Source organism: Lytechinus variegatus, chromosome 4, assembly GCF_018143015.1.
Source record: "Lytechinus variegatus isolate NC3 chromosome 4, Lvar_3.0, whole genome shotgun sequence".
NCBI classification, from domain to species: Eukaryota; Metazoa; Echinodermata; class Echinoidea; order Temnopleuroida; family Toxopneustidae; genus Lytechinus; species Lytechinus variegatus.
The window spans coordinates 52,566,896-52,583,560 of record NC_054743.1 but is presented as its reverse complement, the minus strand read 5'-3'; positions in this window follow the sequence as shown (position 1 = coordinate 52,583,560).

The following is a 16,665-nucleotide window of genomic DNA, read 5'->3' as shown; positions in this document are numbered from 1 at the left end:
ATGTTTTTTTCTTGTTTTTATAATTTTCAAAAAAATTATCTTTCATTTTTTTTGTAACTCAAGCTGGATGTGAAAGATCAAGAACTTTGATATTTAGAAGAAAAAAGGCATACATTTTCATTTTTTGAATAACAACTTGTGTTTGATATCAAATTCAAATACTTCATAGTGAAATGCAATTAATTTTTTGAAATGATTTGAATTATATTATTAAAAGCTAAAATCCCAGTAAGATGGATCCTGCGATCAAATTTCTTTTGGTAGTGTACTCATGTAAAGATATCGACTTGTCACAAACTCTGAACGGTCAACACTGTTCTTAAAATAACTCTTTTACATGGAATTTAATTGTTCCCTTTCTCATTTCTCTCTTTTGTACTGTAGTATAGGAATTTTCCTACACTAAAATAGCTTTCTCAATGTATACATCTCTCAGTGATCAATGACATTTATTGACAATTTGTGTATCAGTTTGAAGTAAATTACGAGCTTGTACTATCCTGTAGGCGTATATCCTTTGGGGGGGATGGGTGGGTTTTTTTTTTGCAAGTTGATTGCTGCTAAATGTGCTCCATGCGATCACCTGATCTACTGCATTCATAATGAAGTAAACACACAATGCTAATATTAAAAGAGAATGACTAAATCATGTCTTGACCGTAGATGTCACACCAAAGCTGAGCTTAGATACAACTTGATGTTAATTTCTTTGGTAAATATGCAATATGACTTTGTTTCCATTCTGTTTTGGTATCATCCGACATGGTCTAATCATTCATATATAACCAGTTGTCAACTCAACTATTTGATCTAATTGCCATTAAGCCCACTCACCTCTTTGTCTTATATTCAGTTAAGCTCTACTCATTTTGTCTAGTATCCACTTGGCCTAACACTATACAATTCTGTTAATATTCCAAGTGAGTATTAGACCACTTACTGTAAACTAAACTGATAGTAGACCAAGTGGGTTTACTAGTCATGATGGTGTTAGGCAACCTTACAATTAGATCATCTTGAGTAGCTCTTAGACCAAAGTATAACATTGTTTAGTTTAACAAGTATTTGATGTAAAGCATAACTTTTTTAGTTTTAAGTATTTGATTATTAATCCAAGTTGTCAGGTTCTTTCAATAGAACCCTTATTAAATCATTTTTTTGTAATTGATTCTTCAGACAGCACACTCCAAATGTATCAAACCAAGTAGCATTTATATTTAGTAAGGCATGTTTATGATACCAGTTCTATTCAAATAATAGTATTTTTTTATTTTTGCTTTGTAGTGTTGAGATGTATGATAAGTATGTAATATTTGTCTTAAAATAGATTTATTTACCTACTCATTGCCAAATAAGACATGGATTCTTGGGTCTTTCACAGAAAGAGTTGAGTTTAAATTCAACTAAAAAGAAATCAAGGTCAAATCCCTACTGCATTTCATTAGTTGAAAATCAAGTTGCATGTGATTTTGAAAGTTACGATTGATTTGCGACTCTTTTTTATTTGGGTTCCTTGTCCTTGTGAGCGTAATGTTAATATAGAGTAGACATAGGGCTGATTTCATAGTTGTAACTCATTACAAAATGGATCCTTGTCCTACACGATGCTATTATAGAGCAGATTGATATTTGATGTTTGCTTGTTTGTGTGCAAACAATGTTCAAACTGAGGCAATATTTTTACTCCACCTAAAGACACTATCAAATGAATATATAATTTTTCTGCCAGCATCTCAATTTCAATGATTTATATTGTGCAAGCTTTCATGAGGTTAACAGATGTTTAATTTATTTTGTAATCTATGACTCATTGTTTGGAATCTTAATTGATCGGATTTGTGCTTCAGATATTTTTCCATGTACTTTTTTCACCTTAGATGATATGAATTACCAAAATTATGGTCAATAGTTGGAACTGGTTGAAAATAGTGTTTTGGAAGAATATGATACAATGCCAATTTAGGGAACTTGGTGATTTTCTCCCTTCGAAAAATCACTAGCATCAATGTCGAAACATACTGATGCATTTAAATATTAAGTACACAGTATGGGTTGAAACGTCTCTTACTGCTCAAATACTGGGTATGATTTGTTAGGTGCTGAATCAAAAGGTTTTTCACATTTTGAAACTGTTATCACTCAATATTTTGCACAATTTCAGGCTAAAATAAGGCTTTGAGATATGATGAAATAAAATGGGAAATATTCCCAATGATCTATTTTTAACACAAATCACTTTTCAGTTGTCCCATGACACTGGCGGCATCACAGGTCACCACCAAAGGCTACAATGCACCTGTGTATACTTTTGTACTTCTAGGGAAGCTACATGAATTATGTCACTCCAATCCTACATCCTTCATTGTCCAACTCAATTTTTGTTACCTCAAATATTTTTCTAAGTTGTATTAAGGGGGCGTTGTGGTCTTGTGTTTATGACTCTCGTCTGAGGGACATGGGTTTGATTCCTATCCATGGCATGTTTACCCACTCTGTATTCTACCCAGGTGAGGTGAGTCGACACCTGGTAGATGAGGTGAGTCGACACCTGGTAGATGAGGTGAGTCGACACCTGGTAGATGAGGTGAGGTGACACCTGGTAGATAAGGTGACTCGACACCTGGTAGATGAGGTGAGTCGACACCTGGTAGATGAGGTGAGTCGACACCTGGTAGATGAGGTGACTCGACACCTGGTAGGTGAGGTGAGTCGACACCTGGTAGATGAGGTGAGTCGACACCTGGTAGATGAGGTGAGTCGACACCTGGTAGATGAGGTGAGTCGACACCTGGTAGATGAGGTGAGTCGACACCTGGTAGATGAGGTGAGTCAACACCTGGTAGATGAGGTGAGTAGACACCTGGTAGATGAAGTGAGTTAGACACCTGGTAGGAAGAAATTCCTCAAATGCCAATATGGGCAGTGCAGCTAAATCCAGGTGATACTAGCAGCGCTTTGTATCCTCAGTAAAAAAAAAGCGCTTGATTAATCTAGATCTTATATTATTATTATTGCAAGAACCTGCCTATAGATGCCACTTGCTGATAAAGACCACTTTTTGTACCCCTTTAGGTGATCTCTAAATACTTGACTTACCAAACATCAATGATATTTGAAAAGTGGACTTGCAAAAGAAGATAAAAATTGTCTATATCCTTTGAATTCAGAATTTTTGAATTTATGAATTTGGTACTTTACAGTGATATTTCCTTGAAGGTTATATTGTTATGTTTTAAAATGTTTTATTTTTAATTCAATTCAAATTTGTGATATATGCAATTGGGATTATGGTAGTGTCATTTTATGTGCATGGTTTTCGATAGATCAAATTCGATAAATGGAAAATGTTTACTTTGTTGATGTAAATACGGTAAATGGAAAATGTAAGATATGAACATTTACTCTAAAATTCAATTCCATTTGCTATTGTTGAAATGAATGAACTCAATATTTCATAGGTCTATGAAGAACCCCTTTTATCACTGCAGATTTTTATCATGAATGACAATTCTCTCATATTGATGCACATTTTATATTTTGGTCATTTTCTTCAGTATTGATGCTTGAATATGTTGTATAAAATATTGTACTCTTAACTTTTGTACATACATGTAGTTCAATTACATTGTTCTATTTTAAGCTTATGTATTTTATCTGTGTCTTAATGTTTAAAACTTGTAGAAATTTTGCCCAATTTCCAGGATGTTATGATATATTTTCTCCTTCATATCTATAATTTCATTCTGTTTGTTATCAGAGAGTAATACCTCAACAGGGGTGGTGCTGCGGTAATCTGATAAGGGTTCCAGGCTAAAATGATTTCATGATCCAGACTTCTCTTTTTATACTCTTCTTTTTTTCTTCTGCACCCCCCCCCCCCCCCTCATTGCACCACCTCTGCACATTATTCATAGCTCCTTGTTGATAAACCTCAAACAAAAGTATGATAGCAAATGTTGGCTTAATTCGTGTCCAATTGTATTTTTTCTATTTTGTTTGAATGATTAAGAGAAAGAAGATTGATATGGCAAGTATCCTAACCTCCTACATTCATACCGCACTGTCAAGTATGTGCTATGAGACTGTACATAGAACAAAATAAAACAAATCAAACCATTGTAAAGTTTTGTGTGTTTGTGTCGTTATTTTACATCAGTAGCTGGCTACACACCTACTAACCTCGTGACACCTGGAAGTCTGGAAATAGTTTTATCTGTTTAAAACAGGAGTTTGAGGAAGTATTAAATAGGATCTATAAAAACATGAAAATCAGGTATTGACCTGATAATAAAGACTGTGTATGAAATCAATCTGTAGATCTTACCGAAATGATATTTCATTAATATATGAGATTCACAGCCGATGAAGGAGATTTGCGTTCTAATTTGTTCATTTTTATCAAAGTACAAATACAACGATAATGTGAACATGGGGAACATATAAAAACATCAAAATACAAATATGGCAATAGAAATCATTTAGGAAATACATGGGTACAATAAAAAAACATCAGGATTTGTTCATGGGCGGAAATCTGTCCCCAAAGGTAGGCGGACCAGGGGCTCGAAAATTTGACAAGCAAAAAAAGGGGGGTTCATCCAAAATGTAAGGTCTTTTAGTAAAAAATACATGTATTATTTCGATTGTGAATGATGTATCAAAAAGAGTAGGGGGACATTTCATATTGTGTCCCCTACTATTTTTGGTAGGGGGACGCGTCCCCCCTTGGATTTCCGCCCATGGATTTTTTTTTGTAATTACAATCGTGGTATTGGAAAATAAGATGAGAAGATGATGCAGATTTCAATTAAGGGACAGTACCGTATTTCATCAATTTGCCACGCGACCGGTACAACCCTGTCCGGTCGCATCATTTTGTCCCATATTTCACGATTTTGAACACAGTTCAGTAATTACATTTCTTTTCTCATGTATGCATTGAGAGAGAAAAAAAATATAAAGAGGGAAACTCAAACTGCCTGCTGTCTGAAGGATTTAATATAGACCAAGGAGCACTAAACTTGTAGTCTGACAAAATTGAATGCATTAAAGGGCAATGATGAAACGTTGTGGCACATAAAATGGAATTTAAAGTAAAAAAAGAAAAAGATATTAAATTTTGAAAGAAATTTTACCATATTCGAGACCCTGTAGTGTTATTGCCGACGCTGCTTCAATTATTATTTTTTCATTTTATTTTTATTTTTTTACTATTGTTGGCCCAAACCTAGCTGCGAAAATTGTTATGTTATCAATCCTTTCAGAATATTTCGATAAAACCATAACGAGCAAGCTCAACTTTAAAAATCTTACGAAATGATCATGGAAATTGTTCGATCCTCATTTTTTTTTATCAAACCCACCATGGACATTCATTATATTCATAATTGAACATTCAAAATCACATTATACATATTTCTTTATCAAACAAATATTCCAAATTCAATTCTCGACAATCTTTTCCTATTTTATTTGTTATAAGTACCGGTAAATATTTATAAATGCACCAAAAAGCCATTATAAGAAACGAATATAGTCCGGTTTATACGGGGGGGGGGGGCACTGAGTCCCTATATAATGCATAGTGGGTATGTGCCGCGGAGGGGACCCCCATTTTAACACCCAAATTTTCGTTCCAAGGCATAGCATTTTTGTCTAATCGAGAAAAAAAGAAGAAAGAAATCCGCTCCAAACCTTCGCATATTTTTCGTTACGCCGTTCCGGTCGTATTGATCTGCTGCAATTTTGGTGAAAAGCGGCCGCCGAGCGCCGTCCGACCATCGTCTCTGCGCGAGCGCACCCGGCGGAGGCCGCGCTAGATGCATCATGCACGCATACCCGTTCCATAGGGGTGCATACGCACGCTGGCGATCCGTTCCAAGGACCCCCCCCCCCCCCCCTTTTCACAAAATTGTAGTTCCGAAACCCGTTCCAAGGACCCTCCTTTTTACAATAAGCCCGCTCCAAGGCCCTCGTTTTTTCTCTCGCCCGCGGCACACCCCTACCACTTTTTTGGTCGAGTGCCGCCCCCCCCCCCCCCCCGGGGGGGTTTATGCAATTCTGTTATTTGTAGGTCAAGTTTGAATACAATGTTGACTCATCATTGTATTCAAACTTTGCTATTGTTGTTAAATAAAATAGGAAAAGAATCTCTATGGTGGGAGAGGAAGTCAGAGGAGTCGAATATGAGGGGGGGGGGGTGATCACCCCCAAAACAATATTGGATGCAAATATATCAATTTGCTCCCTCCCCAGTAATGTGGAAAACTTGACAAAGGTACTATGTGGAATATCAATATGTGTTTTCGACCATCGTAATTCCGATCCAAACAGTGTATGTGGGTGTGGGGGGGGGGTATTAAACTAATATTTAAAAAAAATGGGTGGTGGAACCGCCACGTCAGTGGATATGTAATTATCATATTATATTGGTGACAGTGAATGCCTACAACGATTTTATTTTCTTCGATCCGATATTTGTTTTAATGGTTTTAATATTCACAGTGACATAAGCTACTTGACCGATCATGCATATTGATTTGCGAGCGAGCGAGCGAAGTGAGTGATCAAATTTTCAGAAGTTGGAACTGACTCAATGGCGTAAAAAAACAACAACAGTGTTTTCTATCAAACCAAAACGAGAAAAATAAAGATTATCCGCCTTTGGTGTATATAAGGCAATATTTCAAGAAATCTACGACATATTTAAAAGAGGAAGTTCACGTACCTGACAAAAAGTTTAGTGAATAATAACAAAAAAGTATTTTAAAATGTCTAAAGGTTTGAGAAAAATCCATCAAAGAATAAAAAAAAATGATTAGAACTTTAATTATTTGATTTGTGATGTCATAATTATGCGAGCAACTTTCCTACACATGGTATTGTAAACAATTGATGATTTGAATGTCATTTGCTCAGAAAATTGAAAATGGTTTCTCCCGTACCTTCAGTAAATCAATAAACAATTCATTTCAAACCCGTTTCTAAAAAGAAAACAAAAATAAGTTATCGCGAACCATTGAAATTGAAATTTATGCATTTTATATTACATAACATAATGGGGCATCTGCTCGTTTATGACGTCAAAAATCCCAAATTTTAATTTCTCATAACTTTCTTAATCTTTAATGGATTTTCCTCAAACCCTGGCCAATATTTATTATGCTTCAGTACACCCGCTTCCCAGGGCAATGCTTTGTTCTTTGAAAGACGGAAAATTGACAGGCGATTAGCTAGCTTACACCCATCCACTGATCTATAGGGGCGGCGGAACGGGGGGGTGACACTTGCCCCCTCCCCCCCCAAAAAAAAATCCCAGAAAATAAAAAAAAATGCATTTACCCCAACTGCAAGTGTTATGTTATGTTATGCAGGGCCCGCTGGTAGAGCAGTTTCCTAACTGAAGTGGCTACCCTGGGTTAATAAAACGTTATTATTATTTTTTTATTTATTATTTTAAAGTGTCCTTTTTCCTAAATGAAATACCCTTTTTAAGTAAAACATAAGATATGTATCCCATTCATGAGTCACTTAATGCAACATATGGAAAACTAGCGGACAGAAGGTCCTCGCTGCACGCGCGCACCCTTATAACACGCAGAATTCCCTTGCATCATACCCCTTTTTCACAAATAAATGTGTATCAAGGACAAGCGTTGATTCAGATAGAATTTCCGCCCCCCTGAAATGAATGTTAATAACTTCTTCTATCAGATGACCATAATTTTTTTTACATTCAATTGGTGGGAAATATGGCACTTTATTACATTAAAATCACTAAAAACCATCCATAGTCAGGAATATGTATTGGGATAATGGTTTATTGCCATTTCGTCCACTGCCATTTTGTCCACTGCCCACATGGTCTAATATCATTTCGTCTACCATCAGTTGGTCCACTATCCACATGGTCCAATTACCATTTCGTCCAATCACCATTTCGTCTAATAGCCATTTCGTCTAATAGCCATTTCGTCTATTATCATTTGGTCTAATAGCCATTTGGTCTAATGGTATTTTTTTGCCAATTGGTCCAATAGCCACTCTGTCCACTATCATTACGTCTATTCCCATTTGGTCTAATAGCCAAATGGTCTAAAGGCAAATGGTCTAATAACCACTTGGTCTACTTTCATTTCGTCCATGTTCCATTTGGTCTAACTGCATTTGGTCTACTATCACTTGGTCTAAACTCATTTCGGCTAACAATCATTTGGTCTAATTGCCATTTGGTCTAATAACCAATATGTCCAATTGCCATTTTGGCTAATCACCATTTCGTCTAATATTCATTTCGTCTAATACGCATACTGGTCTACTATGCTGCACTAGCGCCCTCTACGACCCGAGTCGACTCTATTTGCGATTGTGGGCCTAATTAATTACCAATTCTCTTCAACTTCTTGATTTATTTTATCACTGTTGACTAGTGTTGTTCGTCATTGATTACTTTGCATTATGGAAGTGTTTTTAATTATGTATATTATTTCTATTATGATTATCCTTATTATTATCATTTTTGTTAATATTAGTAATATGATCATCATAATCATTATTAGTAGTAGTATTATTGTGAATTTTATTATTATTATTATTATTGTTATTTATTAGTATCATTATGATGATTATCATTCTTATTATTATATCCATTAATTGCTACAGCATGAGTATATCACAAACATTATACTCATCGTTATTGTCAATACTACTAGGCCGACATTTATTTTAGGCGCAGGCGGGCTTCTAGCGACGGGAAACGAACAAAAAGGGAGAGGATAGTACAAGGAAAGAAGATAGGACAGATCGGGAAGAGCTCTTTTTTGCGGATGGGGGTATATTGATCAATAATATTTCTTTTAAAGGCTATATTGTCTTTCATCTGTTTATCGTCGTATTTTGATATCGGAATACAATATTCTCCTTTCTTTTTTTTAATACAAATTGAGCGACAAATTAAAATAAAAGGACCCTTTTCCATTTTCCCCATCTTAGTTCCCCCTTTTATATGTGTGTGTGTGTGCGCGCGCTTTAGGGGGGGGGGTGGGGGTGCCTGAATTGCTGTACCCACTGAATCGACCCTTGCGATAGTAGTTATCATCATAGTTTTTAGGGTTTTTTTTAAACTAATATCATCAATAATTTCAAGGTATTAAAGTCATTTCGCTCCCTCCTCGGATAACGCAAATTATTTGTATTAGACGAAATGGCTATTGGACCGAATGGCTATTAGACTAAATGGCTATTGGACGATTTGGGAATTGGACGAAATGGTTAGTAGACGATTTGGTTGGTAGACGAACTGATTATTGGACCTAATGGTTGATGGACGAAATGACTATTAGACGAAATGGCAATTGGACGAGTTGATAAGTAGACGATGTGGATATTGGACCAACTGAAATTAGCCGACATGGCTATTGGACCAAATGAACGGTGGACGAACTGGTTAATGGACGATTTGGCATTAGACCAAATGGATTTAGACGAAATGGTTGGTAGACGAAATGGTTGTAGACGAATTGGCTATAGACTAACTGGCTATTAGACTAAATGGCTATTAGACGAAATGGTGATTGGACGAAATGGGTGGTAGACGAAATGTTGATGGCCGAAATGGCATTAGACGAAATGAATGTAGACCATGTGGTGAGTGGACGGGATGGCAGTAGACGAATTGGCAATTTACCGGGATAATGGGTTAGGGGGACATTTTTATAGTACCCGGGTGGATTATATCCGTCGTCACATCGTTGGGTGATGGTATCAAGAATTTCCGCCCAGATTATAATAAAGGGCACATTGTAAGGCAAATACTCATGAAAGAACCATGGAGATTGGTTAATAAGGAAATAGTGCACTTTTATCATCAAATCAGAGGAGATTTTCTTTGTGATACTGATGTCCGAAGAGCAAACCTACACTCGACGTGCATTCAACACATAGGGCTGGACAGAGCTTTTGTGTACGTCGGTGTGTTGTTCGAGTCACAGCGGTTTTCTAGCTCTTTCCATTGCAGTGCTGAACATTTTATTAGGAATACATAAATATATATACCTTGTCAGTCCGAACTATGGATATAAATATATCAGATACCATTATTTTTGCCAACAAAAATCAATTTTATTCTCTGAATTGGATATGTCTCTGAATGTTGTGAAGGGTCCATTATGTATACGAGGGGTGCATCCTAGCTTATCACTGCATTGGTAAGTCTGAAATTTAAGTTTGTTTAATCGTTTCACTTTAAATGATGTTAAATGTAAGGATAATTAATGAAATCGACATAAGATATTGCGAATCAACGCTGAAACATTATTTGTGAAGACCTTTTATCCCTCTGTAATACTATTTCCCCCATAAAGCCGCAATGGAACATTCTGCACCACTAGTCATACGATGATCGCGAGGTCTGCAAACGTCGTCTGCTATGTTTTTATATGTCCGGTACACTGTATGCAAGTTTTCGATATGTCCTTATCAAGTTCCCTTTCTAGTCAGTATAACAAAAATTTCAGCTCGCACTTCGCGCTCTCCTCATTCATGTTTAAAAAAAACTTTGAATGCTCGAAATGTTTAATTTTCATGCCAATATATTCAAGTTTGACCTTGAATATATACCTATCCAACAAGGCGATTGGGTGAATTCCATTTACCACTTTTAAGAACTTTACTGGCTCAGAACACATTTATATGATGGCCCGAAGTTATGGAACTCACCTCATAATGATATACAACTGCAAAATCTTTGAACTCTTTCAAGACTAAATTCAAATTATCTCTACTAAAATCTTATAATGTACCCTCAAATTAAATCTAATTCATCTCTGTCAAGTCATCATTATTACTATAAAGACTATAATTAAAACATAAATTAATCATTATCGTTTTTTTTATTAAAAAAAACCCTGACACAAGTCCTCAGATGTGCTCGGTATTGAACCGCATACATTATTGTGTCTATCCTCTCCTCTATTCTCTCTCTCTCCTGTCCGCTTATCCGCCTTCCTACCGCTTATTTGTTACGGCATCAATCACATTTTTCGTGCATTATATTCTTTCCAGGTCATTTTATATATTTTTCTCCTTTTATACACATCATTGAATCCAGTTTGCTTGAGTCCATGATGGCATGTGTTCTACCAACGTTCAGCAGCAACCATCCATCTTCTCAGGGCATTCTCCCTCTTTTTTTTCTTTTTCGCGGGGGGGGAGGGGTGGGGAAGGGTGGATATATTTTAGGACAGGTTGTTTTGTCCTATACAACTTATAATTTTTGATTAATTCGTATTTATTTTGTGAGTATTATTTCTCTCTCATTTATTTTTTTTCCTCATTTGATTACATAATATCTGTATTTGTACTTTGATATTTGTTGTGTTATCTATTTTTTTGAGGGGTCCACATTGTACAAGCATTGCCTTTTTAGCGGGTCCCTCCATTTCCATCTTAATTTAATCATTGAAAAATAGTATACTTATTTGAAACCTCCTATGTGTTGCCCAAATTATCTAAGTGTTTTTTTTCACAACATACTATTGTTATTTTTGTTTCTTTGCAACGGACACAAATACTTATGTTTATATATGGTATACAATTTGTTTTTGTTTGATGGAAGTGAAATAAATAAATTTGAATTTGAATTTGAATACTAAAATTTACCCGGAAATTAATACGGCGCATTTTACACTGCCCTCTTTTTATACAACATGTTTTGTTCTTGAAAAAGTCTAAAATAATGTGCGTATGAAACGAAGGGTAACTTATTGGTATAACAAAATGTAAAGTAGGTATACCGGTATAAAAACTTAAGCAAATATAATGATTAAGCGGTCGGGTTTGTTAATGGTTACAGAGCATGATGAGAATGAAAACAAGCAAAAAATATGAGGATCAAGATTATCAATAAGTGTGCCGGCATCCCGCCGGCATATTAAACAGATTGTCGTCAAGGCAAACTATATGGGGGGGGGGGGTACACCCCCACACACTTTTCGGAGAGGGGGATGGCATGTACAATCATCCCTCCATTTTTCAAGACAGAAACCATGGGGTTGATTGATTGATTTTATTTGGCAAGTCACCATAACATATATACAGTAGCATTAAAACAACAGGCTTGCACAGGATGACCCACGAAAGCTCGAAAGCTTATTTCCAGTGGGGTCCTGAATTAAAATGGTTCAATTATACTATTTACATATTAAAAATGAATGAAAAAAAATCAGAATTTAGTATTACCAATAAATAAGATATATAGACAATAAATTAGATATATAGTAACGAAGAAGAAGAAGAAAAGAGGGAGAAGGAAGAGGAGCAACAGAAGAATAGTGGGGACGAGGAGTAGAAGGAGACGGAAGAAACTGATAACGAAGGAAAATAAATAAGGAGAAGAACAACATCAAAAACGGTGACGACAACACGAAGAGGAGAATAGGAAGAGATAAAAGAAATAGAAAGAATAGAAGAAAGAACATATCGAAGCTTCAATCACACTATGTAAAATACATAATAATACCTGGTAGAGAAGAGAAAAGACCTAGGTCAGGATTCAGGCTAAATCAAACCGTATAACATATCATTTGCATCTTCTTTTTGACTCTCAAGTGAAAGATATTCTTTCAATTTCCTCTTAAAATGCAAAAGTTTCCTATTTCCTTTATATAATTGGGAAGAAAATTCCAATGTTTTATAGGGAGTTACCAATACTCCCTAGCTTTCTGGTAAGCAAAAGTTGAAATGGCTGTTTCTTGTATTATAGTTATGTATTTCGGTAACGAGATTAAAGTTTGATCCAATGTAATGGTTCGATCTATTGTGATAGATTTTATGCACGTGGTGCAAAATAAGCTGCTTTGATCTTTTGTTGACTTCAAGAAAACCTGCTCCAGTGAGTTCGGTATAGCCAACATGGGTTCTGGGGGTTCTGGGACCAGAACAGTTAATAAATCTAACCATTTTATTCTGTATAATTTTCAACTTATGGGGTAACCCTAATCCTACAAGCAAGTTCTTCTGAAAACGCTCCCTTCCCTGATTGTATTGTAGATGACTGATCGACCGGCATGCAAAAAAGCATGTTATGCCAAGCATGGTCACATTTGTTCTACGGCGGCCGTACGGCTAGTCGAAAACAGCCGTTTTATCAATTTTGATTCAAACCACCTATATGTAGTTGGACAAAAAAATGTTAAAACGGCTGTTTTCGACTCGCCGTACGGCCGCCGTAGAACAAATGTGACCAGTACCATGGCATTACTGATCAGTTTGTGTTTTTGTACACAGTTATTTTGGGGAGGAAAACGTGGGGAGAGGACCGGGGAGAGGAGCCTCGATCTGAAATCCCTTAACTTTGTTAGCTCCCCCAGTTCCACACCCCCACCCGAGTTATAAACGATATCATTCTTGTGAAAGGAAATAGAAAAAGTTGCGGAAAATGTCAAATTAAATGACCAGGCATAATTATTTCATTTACTCAATGATAAAAATATGAACGATTTTGAAGTGCGTCAACCTCAAACATGCGGAACTAACTAAACATGAGCAGAAAAAAACATGAAGTGAGTCATTGATGTTTACATTGCATATTGCGGGATAACAAGAACGAACTTTGTGAACATTTTTCTTTCATTTAGTTCTAGCTCAAGGAAGAGTTAGACAACATGCTAGCTCAAGTGAAATCAAGTTCTTGTTTTTAATGATAAGTGGATACTTGAAGCTCTGTTATCGTCGTATTGGAGATAAAGGCATCCTTTCCATTTTATCATCTCGGATTCGATTTCGGGGCAAGGAGGCAATTTACTCTTTGCACACGTCGCTCTGTGTTATCTCATCGACCGAGAACTTCAGCGCTGCGACAATCACTCACTCTCTCTTCGGAGTGCGCCGGGTGCATGAATCTCAAAATGCCGGTAAGTTAATGTCCATTATGCACTCAGCTCCAATTTCTAAAAATCACACGACACGGCGCCTGCATATACATGTATGCATGCATGCGACGTCCGATCCCCGACCCCTTGTTTAATTTCTTGAGCTTGCTGAACAAATTCTGCATGCATGCACGGCGTGCACACAGCTAGCTCAGCTCAGTTGAAAATTGTTTGGTGCCGTTCGGAAAAATTACGAGAAACGCCATTTGTGATCGTCTCGAGCTTGGACTAGACTGCTCAAGAGCATTTATTTGTTTATGCAAAATACCTCATGATTGGAATATGGAATTAAATTATCACTGAGCCGGCCAAAAACATCGATTGAACTAGAAAACTTTCAAGATAACGTGTGATACTTTAGCCTATTTTTAAGGTAAGTTCAGCTGTCGGAAAATGGTCGGGCCAGCGCCAGATCCCAGTACCGGTACTACTACTACGGTACGATCCGGTACGCGAGCCTACCGTACCGGTAAGAAGAAGGTCTCTAAGTCTGCGCACCTAACATGCCTAACCGAATTGAGTTAATATTTAACATTAATTTCCTTTTATTTCAAAAAATCTTTAAGTTGATAATGTTCCTCGTAAGTGTGGCTAAAAGCTCATAAAAATATTAGAAAGAAAGGTAGTCCATTACTGTTAGATCTATGGAAAAAAAAGTCGAACAGTCATTTTCAGAATCAGAATGAACAAAAAAATGGAGCTCCATCATTCCCATGCCATGGTCATGTCTGCGCACACATTCACTTTGCACACGATTTGGCCCTTTGGGGATTTGGCAAGAGTTCCATATGCACCCCACACTAAAATTGAAAATATAAACATGGAGGTTCAGAAATAATACATGTACGGTATATAATAGAAAAAAGAAGATGATTACAACTATTTAGACAGCTGGCAGCCGTCTGTTTCGAGGAGTTTTTAACATTTTTTTTAAAAATTTCTCCTCATACACATGAAGCCAACGGAGTTCAGCTGAACAACCAAAATAACAGAGACCAAAGCTTTTGGTCTAACAACTATTGAATTCATACATTTAGCCTAGGGGGTGTTGCAAGAAAATATTTGCGATCAATTGCAAATATTCTGTTACAATTTTACAACTGATGGATCAACATTAGCTGTAGTGTAGCAAATCAGATTAAACTTCTTGTTTTAAGGAGCAAATTAGCAATCAATCACTAATTTGAAATTAACTGCAAGAGATATGATTGATTTAGGGACCAAATAACTTGCAATTGATCGTAAGTTTCTTGCAACACCCCATTAGTGTATCCAAAGACAAAAGAAAGCTTCAAAAATATAATGTGTCTGGATACCCGACCCCCCATCCTAAACGGTCTGTGAGTCTAGACAATTCAAATTATCAGCTGATAATCTAGCTTCTCGCTAGCATACATGTAGCGGGAAGAGGTCTTGACTGCGGATAAAAAATGAGGTGAGTTTGAGTCCCAACTAAGCTAAGGTAAGCAACAGGCCATGCGTTTTGAGTTGGGCCCATTTCAGTTACAACTCAAATTTTCCTCGAAAATCGCACCATTTTATTGTATTTTTTTCTTATGTTTGACATCCTTTACCCATAAAAGTATATATTCTGAAAGGAAATTGAGGAATTCAAAAATGCAATCAGAAAAGGCATAGGGGCAATTCCACAGGTTGGTCCAAATCATGTAACGTGAGTAACCGACACATTCCAAAGATTTGCCAGGAGCATAATAGAATTTCCCAAGTTTTGTTTTTATACAAAGGATAGTCAGACTGTGTACTTTGTTGGGATAAGGAGATGTTTAGTTCCTATCAATAATAATGGAGTTACAGCTCCAAGTATGAGTCAAGGTGTCTCCAAATGTAACGTGAGTAACCGTGGAATAGCCCTTAGGGTAATATGTCATAAAAAGTTAAAGGTCAAAATATGTGGAAAACTGTAAAAAAAAACATACTTCCCAATGAATCTGAGAATCAGATAAACTTTACACGCTATAGGGAAAAAACATGCATATTTCAACTCTTTAGAGTGAGACCTTTCCAGTGATATATAACTTGTTGGGGATAACTCTACCAAAATAACTGGGCGCAATCATCTTTTAAGACCAAATATCACATCACAATTTTTGCGGGTAAATATGCATCAATGCTTGATTTACCCCTAAAATATTAATTAGTCTTGCCTTTAGTTGCATAAATACACTTGCAAACACTAACCAGTATATCATAATATATTTACTGTGGTTATCATGAATAAAAAATGATTTAATTTGACTCGAATTGTGGGATTTGTCACCTCTTGGCTCAAAGACTGGTGGACCACAGGTTGACAACTGAGAGTCAGGTTTAACATATACATGTAAATATAGGAAAAATGTGAATGCACAATGAAAAGTTCTCATTACTGCTTAAGCTTATTTAAAATTAGTGTCAACAAAAACAACTGACAAGTTACATGTAAATCCAGACACCTGGCAAAAATACTTTGTTATTTTAGAGTGTTATATTTTAAATATACCCTCTTGCTCAACATTCTGCAGAACATGGTCTCTTGGTACTGGGTCAATTGAATGTCAATGCACAGAACATATTTCTATGGGTACATTTGCCTCTGTTTAGTTTAATCTTTGTACCAGTTTCATTCTCAAGTAGTTTTTTGTTTAGTTTTTTTTTATAATTTGGAAAAATATTCTCTGAACACTTTTGTGCCAGCCAAATATGTGTCATCTACTGATTTATAGAAGCAGTGTGATGT